The sequence below is a fragment of the Bufo bufo genome, chromosome 4 (genome assembly GCF_905171765.1).
Source record: "Bufo bufo chromosome 4, aBufBuf1.1, whole genome shotgun sequence".
Lineage (NCBI taxonomy): Eukaryota > Metazoa > Chordata > Amphibia > Anura > Bufonidae > Bufo > Bufo bufo.
This window is the reverse complement of record NC_053392.1, coordinates 611,168,425-611,183,424: the sequence shown is the minus strand read 5'-3', so window position 1 is coordinate 611,183,424 and position 15,000 is coordinate 611,168,425. Positions and strand designations below refer to the sequence as shown.

At 48.2% G+C, this 15,000-nt stretch overlaps 1 protein-coding gene across 1 annotated transcript in view; it reads left to right on the top strand.

Annotated features, from left to right (window-relative positions):
• Positions 1–15,000, top strand: part of BABAM2 (BRISC and BRCA1 A complex member 2) — a 203,603-nt gene that overhangs the window by 138,908 nt on the left and 49,695 nt on the right. The gene's annotated exons all lie outside the window — the stretch shown is intronic.

The following is a 15,000-nucleotide window of genomic DNA, read 5'->3' as shown; positions in this document are numbered from 1 at the left end:
TATCTCCGGGGCCCACAGCTGATAACATCACGTATCTTCGAGGCCCACAGCTGATAACATCACGTATCTCCTGGGCCCAAAGATGGTAACGTCACACCCCTCCGGGGCCCACAGCTGATAACGTCACATCCCTCCGGGGCCCAAAGATAGTAACGTCACATCCCTCCGGGACCCAGAGATTGTAACGTCACATCTCTCCGGGGGCCCAGAGGTGGTAATGTCACATCCCTCCGGGGCCCAGAGGTGGTAACGTCACATCCCTCCGGGGCCCAGGGCCGGTAACGTCACATCCCTCCGGGGCCCAGGGCCGGTAACGTCACATCCCTCCGGGGCCCAGGGCCGGTAATGTCCCATCCTTCTGGGGCCCAGGGCCAGTAACGTCACATCCCTCTGGGGCCCAGAGCCGGTAACGTCACATCCCTCCGGGGCCTGGTTGATGAGCTCCATCCTATACCATTCCACCTAAAACAGTTTTTACTAGAGAAGTAGGGAAGTAATACATGACAGGCGCCATAGATGCTGCACTGCTTAATAACCACATCACGTACTCCTCTTACCATTTGAACATGAATATCATTACAGAACTACAGTGAAGACTGACACACGGTAAGGAGAAAGACTAAGTAAACTAGGACGCCTTACAGTCTTCAGTCTCCAGATCTGACAAGCATCAGGCAGACAAATGACTTCCATCTTTCCATGCTCTGCCTTCCTGTTGAACTTCGTCTTAGAAACAACAGCTGCAGTGTAAAGCATGGTGAGAAAGCATAACACGGGAAGTATATTTCAGACCTCCTCAAACCCAATGCCGTAAGCTGCAGCCACCGAGCCTGTATTGTGGTGAATTCACAGCCCCATGCAGATGAATGGAACGGATTTCCAGGTGAAGAGATTTCTGCCACAAATCCTCTGCCTTGTGTGAACTAACCCTTAGGGCACGGCATTGGAAACGTCCGTCCTGGGACCTGCAGCCGACCTCCGGGGCCGACCCTCTCCATTCTGCTGCGCATTTGCCGTCTGCCAAGCGGATTTCGGACCCTTCTGTGTGAACATTGCTCTGATACTCCTGAGCAGAAGCTGTAATTCTGCAAACTTCAGTGCTGAAATCTCCCAGCATTCCCTGCTGGCTCAATGTCTGCACAAAGCCTGCTCCGGCTGTTGAGAAACTACAACTCCCAGCATGCCTGATAGCCGGAGAGCCACATGATGAGGATCACGGGGAATTGTATGGGTAATGTCTGTAGCAGTGGTCTCCCACCTGCGGCTCTGCAGCTATCGGGCATGCTGGGGGGTCCCCGGGTGATTGCCCGCGTGGAAAATCCGCACCGTAGGTCATGTACATTGTATTCTATGAGAATTTGAAATTCTCAATGCACACGATGCAGATTTTTTTTCCGCTCGGATTTTGAATCCGAATGCGGAAAATCCGCACCAATTGATGTGGATTGACCGCGCGGATTTGCCTCCGCACGTGAATCCTGAAGGTGTGCATGTACCCCAAGGGGCACGGCCTCTACGGCAGAGGTCTCGTTTCATCACCTCGCTGACTCACGTCTCTCTATAGACAATGAGTGATGAGTAACGTCTGTATCGGAGGGAAAGTGCCAACAGACCCCGCTCTTACTCATCCAGCCCTGCGCGGCGGCGGCGGCGATCGCTTACAATGCTTTTATCTGTGCTGCGTCTTTTTATGGCACAACACTTCAGGGCCTAAAAATAGCAGAGCTGTAGTGGTGATTCACCAGATATCACCCGCCGCCGGCTTCTTCTGACTCTTACCGGGTGTTTATATAACCGTGACATGAACTGTCATATTATTTAGTAAGAGGATAGGTGCACTCGAGGTGAATGACACCAAACACCGAGGTGTGAGGTATTGGGTGCCTCATGTGTACGGGATAAAGCAGAAGACTGCAGCTGCCCGCAGTCCTTTCCATGTGGAAGGTGCACGCTGCACGCTAAAGACAAAGCTTGCACTATGGACAATAAGTATTCCGGCCTATGGGAAGTGATTGCTTTTGGCTGAGCACCCACATTTTTTCGGATTATGAGACGCCATCGCGCTTAGGAAGTAATTGCAGCCACACGAAAGCACTTAATTCCTTTTTCTATGGCAGTGAGGGGGTTAATGACAGCTTCCCAGTGGTTTAGGTGGGTGAGAAGTTAACACCAGCATCCCTAGTGGTCCAGGATAGCGGAGAGGTTACTTCTGGATTGCTGTACGGTAGGTGAAAGGGAACTCAAGGCCTTGTGGTCTAAGACTGTGGAAGGGTTAAAGCCAGCATCACTAGTTATAAAAAATAAAAAAAAGGTGATGACGGCATCCCTGGTGATCTAGGATAGTGGAGAGGTTAATGCCAACATCCCTGGCAGACTGGGTTTCCCTGGTAGTATTAAGTATTCAAGAATGAAAACTCCTATCTTCCCTGGTAGAATACAGGGGTGGAAGGATTAATGCCATCATCTAGGGGAATTCCCGGGGGGTCAAGGCTGGTGAAGAGGTCAATGTCAGCTGTCCTGGTGGTATAAATGGTCAAGGAGTTTATGCAAGCTTTATAGTGGTGTAGGGTAGTGAGGGGGTTAAAGAGCATCTGTCAGCAGTTTTGTACCTATGACACTAGTTGACCTGTTACATGTGCGCTCGGCAGCTGAAGACGTCTGTGTTGGTCCCAGGTTCCTATGTGCCCGCATTGCTGAGAAAAAGGATGATTTACTATATGCAAATGAGCCCCTAGGAGCAATGGGGGCGTTACCGTTACACAACTGCCACGCCCTCTGCGCTTTGACAGGACCGGGCAGTGACCGTCATCTCACACCTGGTCCTGTCAAAGTGGGCAGCAGCTGCAGAGAGAGCAGAGCCTCTAGGTGTAACGGCAACGCCCCCATTGCTCCTAGAGGCTAATTCGCATATATTAAAACATCCTTTCTCTCAGTGAATGGGTTACAGCTGGCTTTCTAGTTTGTGAAGGGGTTAATATCTGCTTTCATGGTGGAGTAGCGTGGAGAAGTTAATGGCAACTTCCCTGGTGGACTGATGTAGTGAAGAGGTTAATGTCAGCTTCCCTGGAAGTCTAAGATGATCAAGGGGTTAATGTCAGCTTCCCTGGAAGTCTAAGATGATCAAGGGGTTAATGTCAGCTTCCCTGGAGGTCTCGGACAATTAAGGGGTTAATGTCAGCTTCCCTGGTGGTCTAGGGTGTTTTTTCTCATGTTAATTATGCTGCAGTTTATAAAAAATATATATATATATTGCAAATGACAGGGCGGACTACAGGTGTCAGCAATCCCAGTGCATGTGACTGAATGTAAAATTCTACCTTCTAGCAGACAGACCAGGAGCTCTCCAGACCGGGCTGCATGTAGGTGAGAGGATTAGTGTATTACTGCTATGTCAGGAAACGTCAGGACATGAAAGAGTTAACCCCCAGAAAAATGTAAGAAACTCAGAGATTTTATCTGATAACAGCGTGAAGAAAAGGCGACAGTCCAGAGGACGCAGAGCTGAGGGGGGCCGGGGACGCAGAGCTGAGGGGGGCCGGGGACGCAGAGCTGAGGGGGGCAGGGGACGCAGAGCTGAGGGGGGCCGGGGACGCAGAGCTGAGGGGGGCAGGGGACGCAGAGCTGAGGGGGGCCGGGGACGCAGAGCTGAGGGGGGCCGGGGACGCAGAGCTGAGGGGGGCCGGGGACGCAGAGCTGAGGGGGGCCGGGGACGCAGAGCTGAGGGGGGCAGGGGACGCAGAGCTGAGGGGGGCCGGGGACGCAGAGCTGAGGGGGGCCGGGGACGCAGAGCTGAGGGGGGCCGTGGACGCAGAGCTGAGGGGGGCCGGGGACGCAGAGCTGAGGGGGGCAGGGGACGCAGAGCTGAGGGGGGCCGGGGACGCAGAGCTGAGGGGGGCCGTGGATGCAGAGCTGAGGGGGGCCGGGGGGGGGACGCAGAGCTGAGGGGTACTGAGGGGTGCTGGGGGGTGTACGTACAGGATTGAGGGGTGCTGAGGGAGTATGTACTGGATTGAGGGGTGCAGGGGATATATACAGGATTGAGGGGTGCTGAGGGTGTACGTACAGGATTGAGGGGTGCTGGGGATGTGTACAGGATTGAGGGGTGCTGAGGGTGTATGTACAGGATTGAGGGGTGCTGAGGGTGTATGTACAGGATTGAGGGGTGCTGAGGGTGTATGTACAGGATTGACGGGTGCTGAGGATGTGTACAGGATTGAGGGGTGCTGAGGGTGTATGTACAGGATTGAGGGGTGCTGAGGGTGTATGTACAGGATTGAGGGGTGCTGAGGGTGTATGTACAGGATTGAGGGGTGCTGAGGGTGTATGTACAGGATTGAGGGGTGCTGAGGGTGTATGTACAGGATTGAGGGGTGCTGAAGGTGTATGTACAGGATTGAGGGGTGCTGAGGGTGTATGTACAGGATTGAGGGGTGCTGAGGGTGTATGTACAGGATTGAGGGGTGCTGAGGGTGTATGTACAGGATTGAGGGGTGCTGAGGGTGTATGTACAGGATTGAGGGGTGCTGAAGGTGCATGTACAGGATTGAGGGGTGCTGAGGGTGTATGTACAGGATTGAGGGGTGCTGAGGGTGTATGTACAGGATTGAGGGGTGCTGAGGGTGTATGTACAGGATTGAGGGGTGCTGAGGGTGTATGTACAGGATTGAGGGGTGCTGAAGGTGTATGTACAGGATTGAGGGGTGCTGAGGGTGTATGTACAGGATTGAGGGGTGCTGAGGGTGTATGTACAGGATTGAGGGGTGCTGAGGGTGCATGTACAGGATTGAGGGGTGCTGAAGGTGTATGTACAGGATTGAGGGGTGCTGAGGGTGTATGTACAGGATTGAGGGGTGCTGAAGGTGCATGTACAGGATTGAGGGGTGCTGAAGGTGTATGTACAGGATTGAGGGGTGCTGAGGGTGTATGTACAGGATTGAGGGGTGCTAGTGGTCCCTTTGTGAGATATGTGGGTACCGGCCTTCTTCATTTCTTCTTGTAGAATCCAAGGCACTTATAGGATCCAAGTCTCCATGACAACAAAAACAACCCCAAAACACGGGCTCCGCGTCCCACAGCGGCCTGGGTGTGGGAATGGAAAGATGTAGATCATCCCTCAGACGGCTGCAGAAATAGTGGAGCGGCCATGAATATGGGGGCGCCGGAGCCGTCATGTTTATGGAGTGCAGGCGGGGTCCACGCGGGGGCTCTGCACGGAGCCGGGTTATATTACACTGTGCAGAACCTCTGCTCTCTGCTGCCCCCCTGTCTATCCTCTAATGACACCATCTGGGCATGTGGATTTGCAGGCCAGTAGGGCACATCAGTCCATGGATGACCATGATAGAAGTCATTAGGATAAGTTCTCGTTCAGATCCCCATGATAACACTGCCTGTCACCATCAATGACACATGTAGGAGGCGAGGGATGAAAGTGCTGCCCCAAGCGTTATACTCACTGTGCACCAGGAAGCAGAAGTCTTTCCATGTCAGCAACAGGGTGAGCTTCGTGAAGCCCTCGGCATCGTACTCCACCACCCCCCTGCCGAGAGAGGAAAGCAAACAGTTAATCGGGACAACTGCACCCATGATTTGCTTGACACAGCTGCAAAGTCAGGCACCTTCAAAAGTATCTAACAAAAGGGGTGGTCTAGGGGGTCTAGACCGCAAGCAGCCGTGTCCCATACCCTCCAGCTACGTCTAATCTTCCTGTAAATTATGGTACTGCCTCCCTGGAGGTAATGTGGGTACATATAGTACTGCCTCCCTGTAAATTATGTAGGTAAAGATAGTACTGCCTCCCTGTTAATGATATAGGTACAGATAGTACTGCCTCCCTGTCTCTCCCTGTAAATGATGTAGGTACAGACAGTACTGCCTCCCTGTCTCCCCCTGTAAATGATGTAGGTACAGATAGTGCTGTCTCCATGTCTCCCCCTGTAAATGATGTAGGTATAGATAGTACTTCCTCCCTGTCTCTCCCTGTAAATTATATAGGTACAGATAGTACTGCCTCCCTGTGTCTCCTGTAAATCATGTAGGCACAGATAGTACTGCCTCCCTGTCTCTCCCTGTAAATGATATATGTACAGATAGTACTGCCTCCCTGTCTTCTCCTGTAAATGATGTAGGTACAGATAGTACTGCCTCCCTGTCTCTCCCTGTAAATGATATATGTACAGATAGTGCTGCCTCCCTGTCTCTCCCTGTAAATGATGTAGGTACAGATAGTACTGCCTCCCTGTCTCTCCCTGTAAATGATGTAGGTACAGATAGTACTGCCTCTGTGTCTCTCCCTGTAAATGATGAAGGTACAGATAGTACTGCCTCCCTGTCTCTCCCTGTAAATGATGAAGGTACAGATAGTACTGCCTGTCTCTCCCTGTAAATGATGTAGGTACAGATAGTACTGCCTCCCTGTCTCTCCCTGTAAATGATGTAGGTACAGATAGTACTGCCTCTGTGTCTCTCCCTGTAAATGATGAAGGTACAGATAGTACTGCCTCCCTGTCTCTCCCTGTAAATGATGAAGGTACAGATAGTACTGCCTCCCTGTCTCTCCCTGTAAATGATGAAGGTACAGATAGTACTGCCTGTCTCTCCCTGTAAATGATGTAGGTACAGATAGTACTGCCTCCCTGTCTCTCCCTGTAAATGATGTAGGTACAGATAGTACTGCCTCTGTGTCTCTCCCTGTAAATGATGTAGGTACAGATAGTACTGCCTTCCTGTAAATGATGAAGGTACAGACAGTACTGCCTCCCTGTCTCTCCCTGTAAATGATGAAGGTACAGATAGTACAGCCTCCTGTAAATGATGAAGGTACAGACAGTACTGCCTCCCTGTCTCTCCCTGTAAATGATGTAGGTACAGATAGTACTGCCTCCCTGTCTCTCCCTGTAAATGATGTAGGTACAGACAGTACTGCCTCCCTGTCTCTCCCTGTAAATGATGTAGGTACAGACAGTACTGCCTCCCTGTCTCTCCCTGTAAATGATGTAGGTACAGATAGTACTGCCTCCCTGTCTCTCCCTGTAAATGATGTAGGTACAGATAGTACTGCCTCTGTGTCTCTCCCTGTAAATGATGTAGGTACAGATAGTACTGCCTCCCTGTAAATGATGAAGGTACAGATAGTACTGCCTCCCTGTCTCTCCCTGTAAATGATGAAGGTACAGATAGTACTGCCTCCCTGTCTCTCCCTGTAAATGATGAAGGTACAGATAGTACTGCCTGTCTCTCCCTGTAAATGATGTAGGTACAGATAGTACTGCCTCCCTGCCTCTCCCTGTAAATGATGTAGGTACAGATAGTACTGCCTCCCTGTCTCTCCCTGTAAATGATGTAGGTACAGACAGTACTGCCTCCCTGTCTCTCCCTGTAAATGATGTAGGTACAGACAGTACTGCCTCCCTGTCTCTCCCTGTAAATGATGTAGGTACAGATAGTACTGCCTCCCTGTCTCTCCCTGTAAATGATGTAGGTACAGATAGTACTGCCTCTGTGTCTCTCCCTGTAAATGATGTAGGTACAGATAGTACTGCCTCCCTGTAAATGATGAAGGTACAGATAGTACTGCCTCCCTGTCTCTCCCTGTAAATGATGAAGGTACAGATAGTACTGCCTCCCTGTCTCTCCCTGTAAATGATGAAGGTACAGATAGTACTGCCTGTCTCTCCCTGTAAATGATGTAGGTACAGATAGTACTGCCTCCCTGTCTCTCCCTGTAAATGATGTAGGTACAGATAGTACTGCCTCTGTGTCTCTCCCTGTAAATGATGAAGGTACAGATAGTACTGCCTCCCCATCTCTCCCTGTAAATGATGTAGGTACAGACAGTACTGCCTCCCTGTCTCTCCCTGTAAATGATGTAGGTACAGACAGTACTGCCTCCCTGTCTCTCCCTGTAAATGATGTAGGTACAGATAGTACTGCCTCCCTGTCTCTCCCTGTAAATGATGAAGGTACAGATAGTACTGCCTGTCTCTCCCTGTAATTGATGTAAGCACACATATAAAAGAACAGTGGAGTGTACCATACACAGGAAGAACTATGGAGGGGTTTTCTATAATAAGTTGTGTATTACATAAAGGGCAGAGCAGGTAAGACAGAGAAAGTACATTTACTCACGTTCCAAAATGACTGAGAAAAGCAGCGATGTACTCCCTTCTTTTATGGTAACCCTGAATGACGTACTGCACCTACAGATCAGAAGAGACATGAGAGGGTCCTTCCTGTCACCCCACAGGCCCACAGTCTGTATGCAGAATATAGTCAGGGCTTGCTTGAACAGCAATTCCCTAATGTAATGTTATAAGAATAATTGCAAATCTTCAGCAGGAATGACATGGTGGGCAGGAGTCAGGGGGAGGCTGGGTGGCAGCGGTGGGGGCCATGCAGCCTTTCCAGAAACAGTTTGGAACTGCTCTTTAAGCAATTGTCTAATACAGCCCGAAAGTATCCCCGTACCTGAGCTTCCCTTTACATTTTATTGCACACGTTGAGTAACTTGTGCCCATCAGGATCCCACAAAGTGAGTGTACGGGGGCCCTGGCGCCTTCCCCGTGCAGGTGCCACCTTGTTGAGGAGAATGCCTGCCCCATACACATTAAAGGACGGAAACACCTGCTGCGCTGGCGACTTCTTCATGCAGTTTTCCACTGCTCGGCCACAGTCTGACCCAGATCTTTCGTAAGAAGTTCTCTGTGAACTTGGCAAGTGACGGGGAGACCGTGTCATGTGTGTTTTCTGGCAGCGGACCGCTGGATTTCCTCAGCTGCGCGGATATTTTACAGAATAAATTAAAACCATGGAGAGACATGTGTGAGGAGTGCAGTGAATGATCCCATCATCCGCAGGATAATGGAGAGCAGCGGCGCCATATCTTTAGGATTGTGACCACTCCCTATGTGATGTGAAAGTCTACAAAGCCATATTTTCAACTATCCAAAAGCATATAAAATAAAAAATAAGGCAACTTCATAAATAATCTTAAATAAAATCTTAGATAAAAAAAAAATTCTGTCTACAGCTCCTATGCGTCTCCATGGTAACAGACTACAAACAAACCTTGTGTAGTCTGATCCTGCAGTTAACCTTTTCACCTTAAATCCCAGGCCGATTTTTGCAAATCTGACGTGTCCCTTTTTGTGCTTTGGAACACTTTCTCCAAGCCATTCTTAGATTGTTTTCTGGTAACACACTACTCTTGTGAGTCGGTATATTTCACCTTATTTGTAAAATAATCCAAAATTTACCAACATTTTGGAAAAATTCACAATTTTCGAAATTCGAATTTCTCTACTTTTAAGACAGATAGTAATGCCTCATAAAATGGTTATCAATCGACATTCCCCATATGTCTGCTTTATGTCGGCATCATTTTGTAAATGTCATTTTATTTTTTTAGGACGTTAGAAGTTTAGAAGCTATTTTTCAAATTTTCATAAAAAATTTCCCAAACCATTTTTTAAGCACCAATTCAGTCATAAACTGATTTTGAGGGGCTTAGGTAATGGAAACCACCCATAAATGACCCCATTTTAGAAACTACACCCCTCAAATGATTTAAAACTGATGTTACAAACTTTTTTAGGCCTTGAGGTGTTCCACAAGAATTAAAGGAAAATGGAGGTGAAATTTCAAAATTTCACTTTTTTGGTCGATTTTTATGTTAATCTATTTTTTCTTGCAACACAGCAATGGTTAACAGCAAACTAAACCTCAATATATATTATTTTGATTCTGTAGTTTACAGAAATACCCCATATGTGGTGGTAAACCCCCCTATAGGCACGTGGCAGTGGTCAGAAGGAAAGGAGCGCCATATGGATTTTGGAGGCAGATTTTGCTAGAATGGATTTTAGGCACCATTTTGTATTTGAAGAGACCCTGACGTACCCCTACAGTGGAAACCCTCAAAAAGTGATCACATTTTGGAAACTACCCCCCTTAAAGAATATATTAAGGGGGTACTGAGCACTTTGACCCACTAAGTGTTTTATGGAATTTGGAAATACTTGGCTATAAAAATGAAAAGTTTTGTTTCTTCCAATAAAATGTTGCTTTAGCCCCAAATTTTCATTTTGACAAGGGGTAACAGGAACAAAAAGCACCCCATAATTTGTTACCCATTTTCTCCTGAATACGGCAACACCCCATATGTGGTGGCACATGGCAGAACTCAGAAGGGAAGGAGCGCCATATGGCTTTTACAGCGTAGATTTTGATGGATTGGTTTATGGGTGCCATTGGCTTTTATTTTTTTAAGTGATTGTCTTATGTGGGGGCTCATTTTTTGCTGGATGAGATGGCAGTTTGATTGGTACCATTTTGGGGGACATAAGACTTTTTGATCACTTGGTATACAAAAATGGCTGTTTTGGCATAGTTTATTATTTATAAAAATTTTTACAGCATTCACCTGAGGGGGCATATAATGTGATATTTTTATAGAGCAGGTTGTTACGGACGCGGCGATACTGAATATGTCTATCATTTTTATTTTTATAAAATCTTGTTTTTGTGTTGCCATTTTCTACACTTACTGCTTCCTGCCTGTGAGATCCAGGGGGCTGGATCTCACAGGCTCACACGGAAGGCAGCCACGATGCCTAAGGAAGGCATCGGGCTGCCTTCCCTGCCATCGCGCCCCTGTCACAGCAGCGCGGGGGAACCGATGTCCACCCTGCACCCGACAGGATACTGCATGTCCCGCGGTCAGTGCTGACTGCGGCAGTGCAAGGGTTAATGCACGGGCATCGATGCCGGCGCATACAGCAGGGGTCCAGCTACCTGTGACTGCTGGACCCCTGCAGCTGATCGGGCGGGGGCGCAGGAGCTGGGATTTGTGACCTTGTACATGTACGGCGCTGGTATCCTACGTATTAAACTTCCTTCTATTTGTCCCCTACTTATAGATAACGTATAAGTGAAATGTTGGCGAGACGTAGAGAAAAGATGGAAGTGTGACTGCAGGATCAGACTACTTAGAAGATCGGGGATCGGCAGCTTGTGCACCAATGTGGGAAAGTTCATCGATTTTTTCCTCCAGAAGAGCGTAGAAACCCTCCCCTCTTTTGTTAAGGACACCACAGACATGCTGAGACGGCTGAATGGGATCCATGTTGATCCGGATGTGGTCCTTGTCACATGTGACATCGAATCTCTATACACGTCTATATACCATGACCAGGGAGTGCGGGCATCCAGATCCTTTTTGACTATGTCAGATTATGATAACAGTTTGATCGAATTCATTCTGACATTGCTAGAATTTATGCTTACGCATAACTACTTTTTATTTAAGGACCGCCTCTTCCTACAGCTCCAGGGGACAGCTATGGGGGCATCCTGTGCCCCCTCATATGCCAACCTGTTCCTGGGGCTGTGGGAGAGAGAGATTGTCCAGGACACACCTGGATATGATGCCGCACTCCTATGGTCTAGGTATATAGACGATGTGTTTTTTCTATGGCAGGACACCATTCCAGCCTTGGAAAACTTTTTGGCCGGTCTCAACCACAACACACGTAACATCAGACTCACCTGGAAATACAGTCTCACTAATGTTGAATTTCTGGATATAATGATTATCAAGGGGCCTGACGGATATTTGTCCACTGATCTTTTTAGGAAGTCCACTGCCGTCAATGCCCTTCTCCACGCCTCCTCTGCTCACCACCCGAATACGATACAAGCAATACCCACAGGGCAGTTTTTAAGAACTCGCAGGATCTGCTCCAGTGAGAAGCAGTTCGAACAACAAGCAGGTGCTTTGACACAGCGATTCCTCGAAAGAGGTTATCAATATAATACCATACAGCGGGGCTACGAAAGAGCCAAAAAAACATCTAGAGACTCCTTGTTGGTGAGTAGAGCTCAGAAAAGGGATAATCGAGACACATGTGTGAGATTTATTACCCCCTTCTATACGAAATGGAGGTATATTCAGAACATTCTGAGGAGACACTGGTCGGTGTTGCACACTGATGGTGATCTGGCGGTATGCCTTCCTGCATACCCCCAGATCACTTGGAGGCGGTCACGCAATTTGCGTGACATCCTCACGAAGAGTCATTACGTCCCTACACCTAGGGGAGGTATCTTCGGCAGCAAGGGACCCAAGTGGGGGTCCTTTTCCTGCGGATCGTGTGCCGCCTGCAGATATATGATTCGTTCTACCGCCTTCAGTGACTCCTCAGGCCGTAAAGATTTTAAGATTGTACACAACATAAATTGTAACACTGAGGCTGTGATATATCTGATCACATGCCCATGTAATCTTTTTTATGTTGGTATGACAAAGAGAGCCCTGAAGATACGGGTTCTGAACATGTTTGTAAATCCGAGCAGCTGCGGAAACACCTGAGAGGACTGGGAGTCACTGCAGGCGGTTCCACGACATTTTCGTAGGTTCCACGGGTCCGATCCAGGGGGGTTGACGGTGAAGGGTATTGACCGTATCCATCTAGGGTCTAGAGGCGGTAATATTAAAGTGGCTCTACTCCGTAGAGAGACTAGGTGGATTGTCAACCTAGATACCGTCACCCCGTACGGCCTTAATGAATCTAACAGTTTTTCTTCCTTTCTATGAATATTGCGCGAATTTTATCTGTAGGGTATATTTTTTCTTTTTGTTTTATGTATTTCATTTTCTATAATATTGTTGTTTCTTTCTTTTTGAGATTATATCATTCATTTCTGTGTGGAATTGGTGATGATGGACAGAGTAACCTACTGGGATGACATGGTCCACAAGAGAGGACATTCGTCTAGATCTCCTAGCAACACAATTATATCATATTACTTTGAGTGTATATATTTGGTGGGCATTCCACTGGGCACCGATATTTCATGTGTTGTAAACCTCTCTGACATACCTTGTTAGTGACCTTGTTAGTGAGACCCTGTGTCGTCATTCCCATCGGTGTGGAGATTTTTTAGATATTTTATGTGTTCCGTGCCACAGGGGTGGGGTTGGTTCGATCGTAGCCCTTCTTGTGGGGTTGTGAGTGCCCGGGTCGACCCCACATACGGCCTTCCGCCGTCGGTGGTGCCGCCCGGTCACTCGCACCCCACACGTTATTGTCCACTCTGTGACTCCTGCGGTTCCCTGGTTTTGGGGGTTGGGGGTGTCTCGGTTGACCCCGCCGGCGGCTTTTTGCCGCCGGTGGTGTCACCCCGGTCACCCCTTCCCTATCAGGACTTTGAGGATTTTTTAATCATCCATGTTGGGTTGTGGGTTGGGTGTGCCCAGTGTGGCCCCGCGGGCTGCCTTTTGCTGCCCGGGGTGCCGCCCTTGTCGCCCCCGCCCTCGGCCCGTACCATGGAGGGCAACTATGTCTTAGGGTCTCATTATGTGGCTCTCAATATAACATTATCTTTGTCTATTAATTCAATGGGACGATTCTTTCTGTATGAATTGTTGCTTTATTATGTCCAATGTTTTAGGCCTACATGCCCTTATGGTCCTTCTTTTTTTATATACATGTATCCGTTCTTTATTGGAGTGATTGTATTATCACGTATATTTTAGATTGAGATCGAAGTGCATTGTATTATGGGCCAATTACGGGCAGACTACACTATTACAAGCATGAGAACTGCCAACTGTATGCCTTTTGGATTATGGATAATAATGGCCACTTGTACACTATTGATAGCATTTCTTCACATATATGATGTTCTTATAGGAAAATTATTCATTCTTATTCACTATGTATTAGATCAATTATATGATCGTTATAATGGTATTGCGGTTCCAATTACATGGACCCCCAATACATCACGTTTTTTACTGATATGTCACCGTGCGGGCAGGTCACGGAGTTATGCTATGGTTAGCCACTCCGATGGTCCATTTATATGGACCCCTAATATATCACTTTTTAATTTATTTTGTCACTGTGTGGGCAGGTCGTGTAATTATGCTATATTTCGCTATATCCATGATCATGCCATCACCTTATACTATATTTCTTATTTGTATATCATTTTATGCATTTTTCGTCTATCACATAGTCACTGGCGGTTTTCTTTTAGCACAGCGTTGCCTGTGGGTGTAGGACCCTGTGTGGATATAGCGGGTGTGCGCCTGTGGCAGTACTATATCTATTGTGCGACTTTTAGCTTCATCCCTAGGCCCTAATCTTAGCCGCTGTTTGCGGTTCACCTGCGTTCCACGGGGGTCGCGGGGCGCGCATGCGCTGGGCGACGCCATCTCGACGCGCTCCATGACGTCTGTCAGCGCCGCGCATGCGCGGTGTGCAGATGGGGACGCGCTGAGAGATGGCGCCGCGTATCATGGTGCTTCCCGCGCCCGTTTGTGTGGTCCGCAGGTGTGCCGCATGCAGGTAATTCTTTTCCATTGTCCCACCCCCACCATATGCTCTATATATACCCTGCTCATCTAGCATTCAGTACCTCCTGACGAAGCCGCTGAGGTGAAACGCGCGTCGAGGTCTCGCGCTCAGGGCCTGTCATTCATCCCACCACCATGTCTTCAGGTACGTCCCGCTATTAGCACGGTTTCATGCTGCGTGCAGGGCACCCTCGTATGTATCCACACTGGGGCCTCTGTACTTAGGCGCACGTTTGTTATTGTTATTTCAGCCTGTGATCTACATTATTGTATTATTTTTTATTGGCTGATTGTGGTGCCTACATCATTTCCGTGCTTGCCAGCTACGGCTCTGGGTTTACCATAATTGGTCTGTGGTACTCTGCATACTACACCCGTATTGGGTCTATAGTACTCTGCATACTACACCCGTATTGGGTCTATAGTACTCTGCATACTACACCCGTATTGGGGAGACCTCTCATATGTGATATCTATCTGGCTTTCCCAGAGTCTTAGCTCTATCTTTTGGGTCATACCATTCTGCGCCACACATTGCGCAGTTTCATGGTGGTATTTTTGATGTTGCTGGCCTTGTGCTTCTCCGTGTACTGTATAACATCCCGTTGTTCTCCAGATTTTTTGTATATTTTATAATAAAT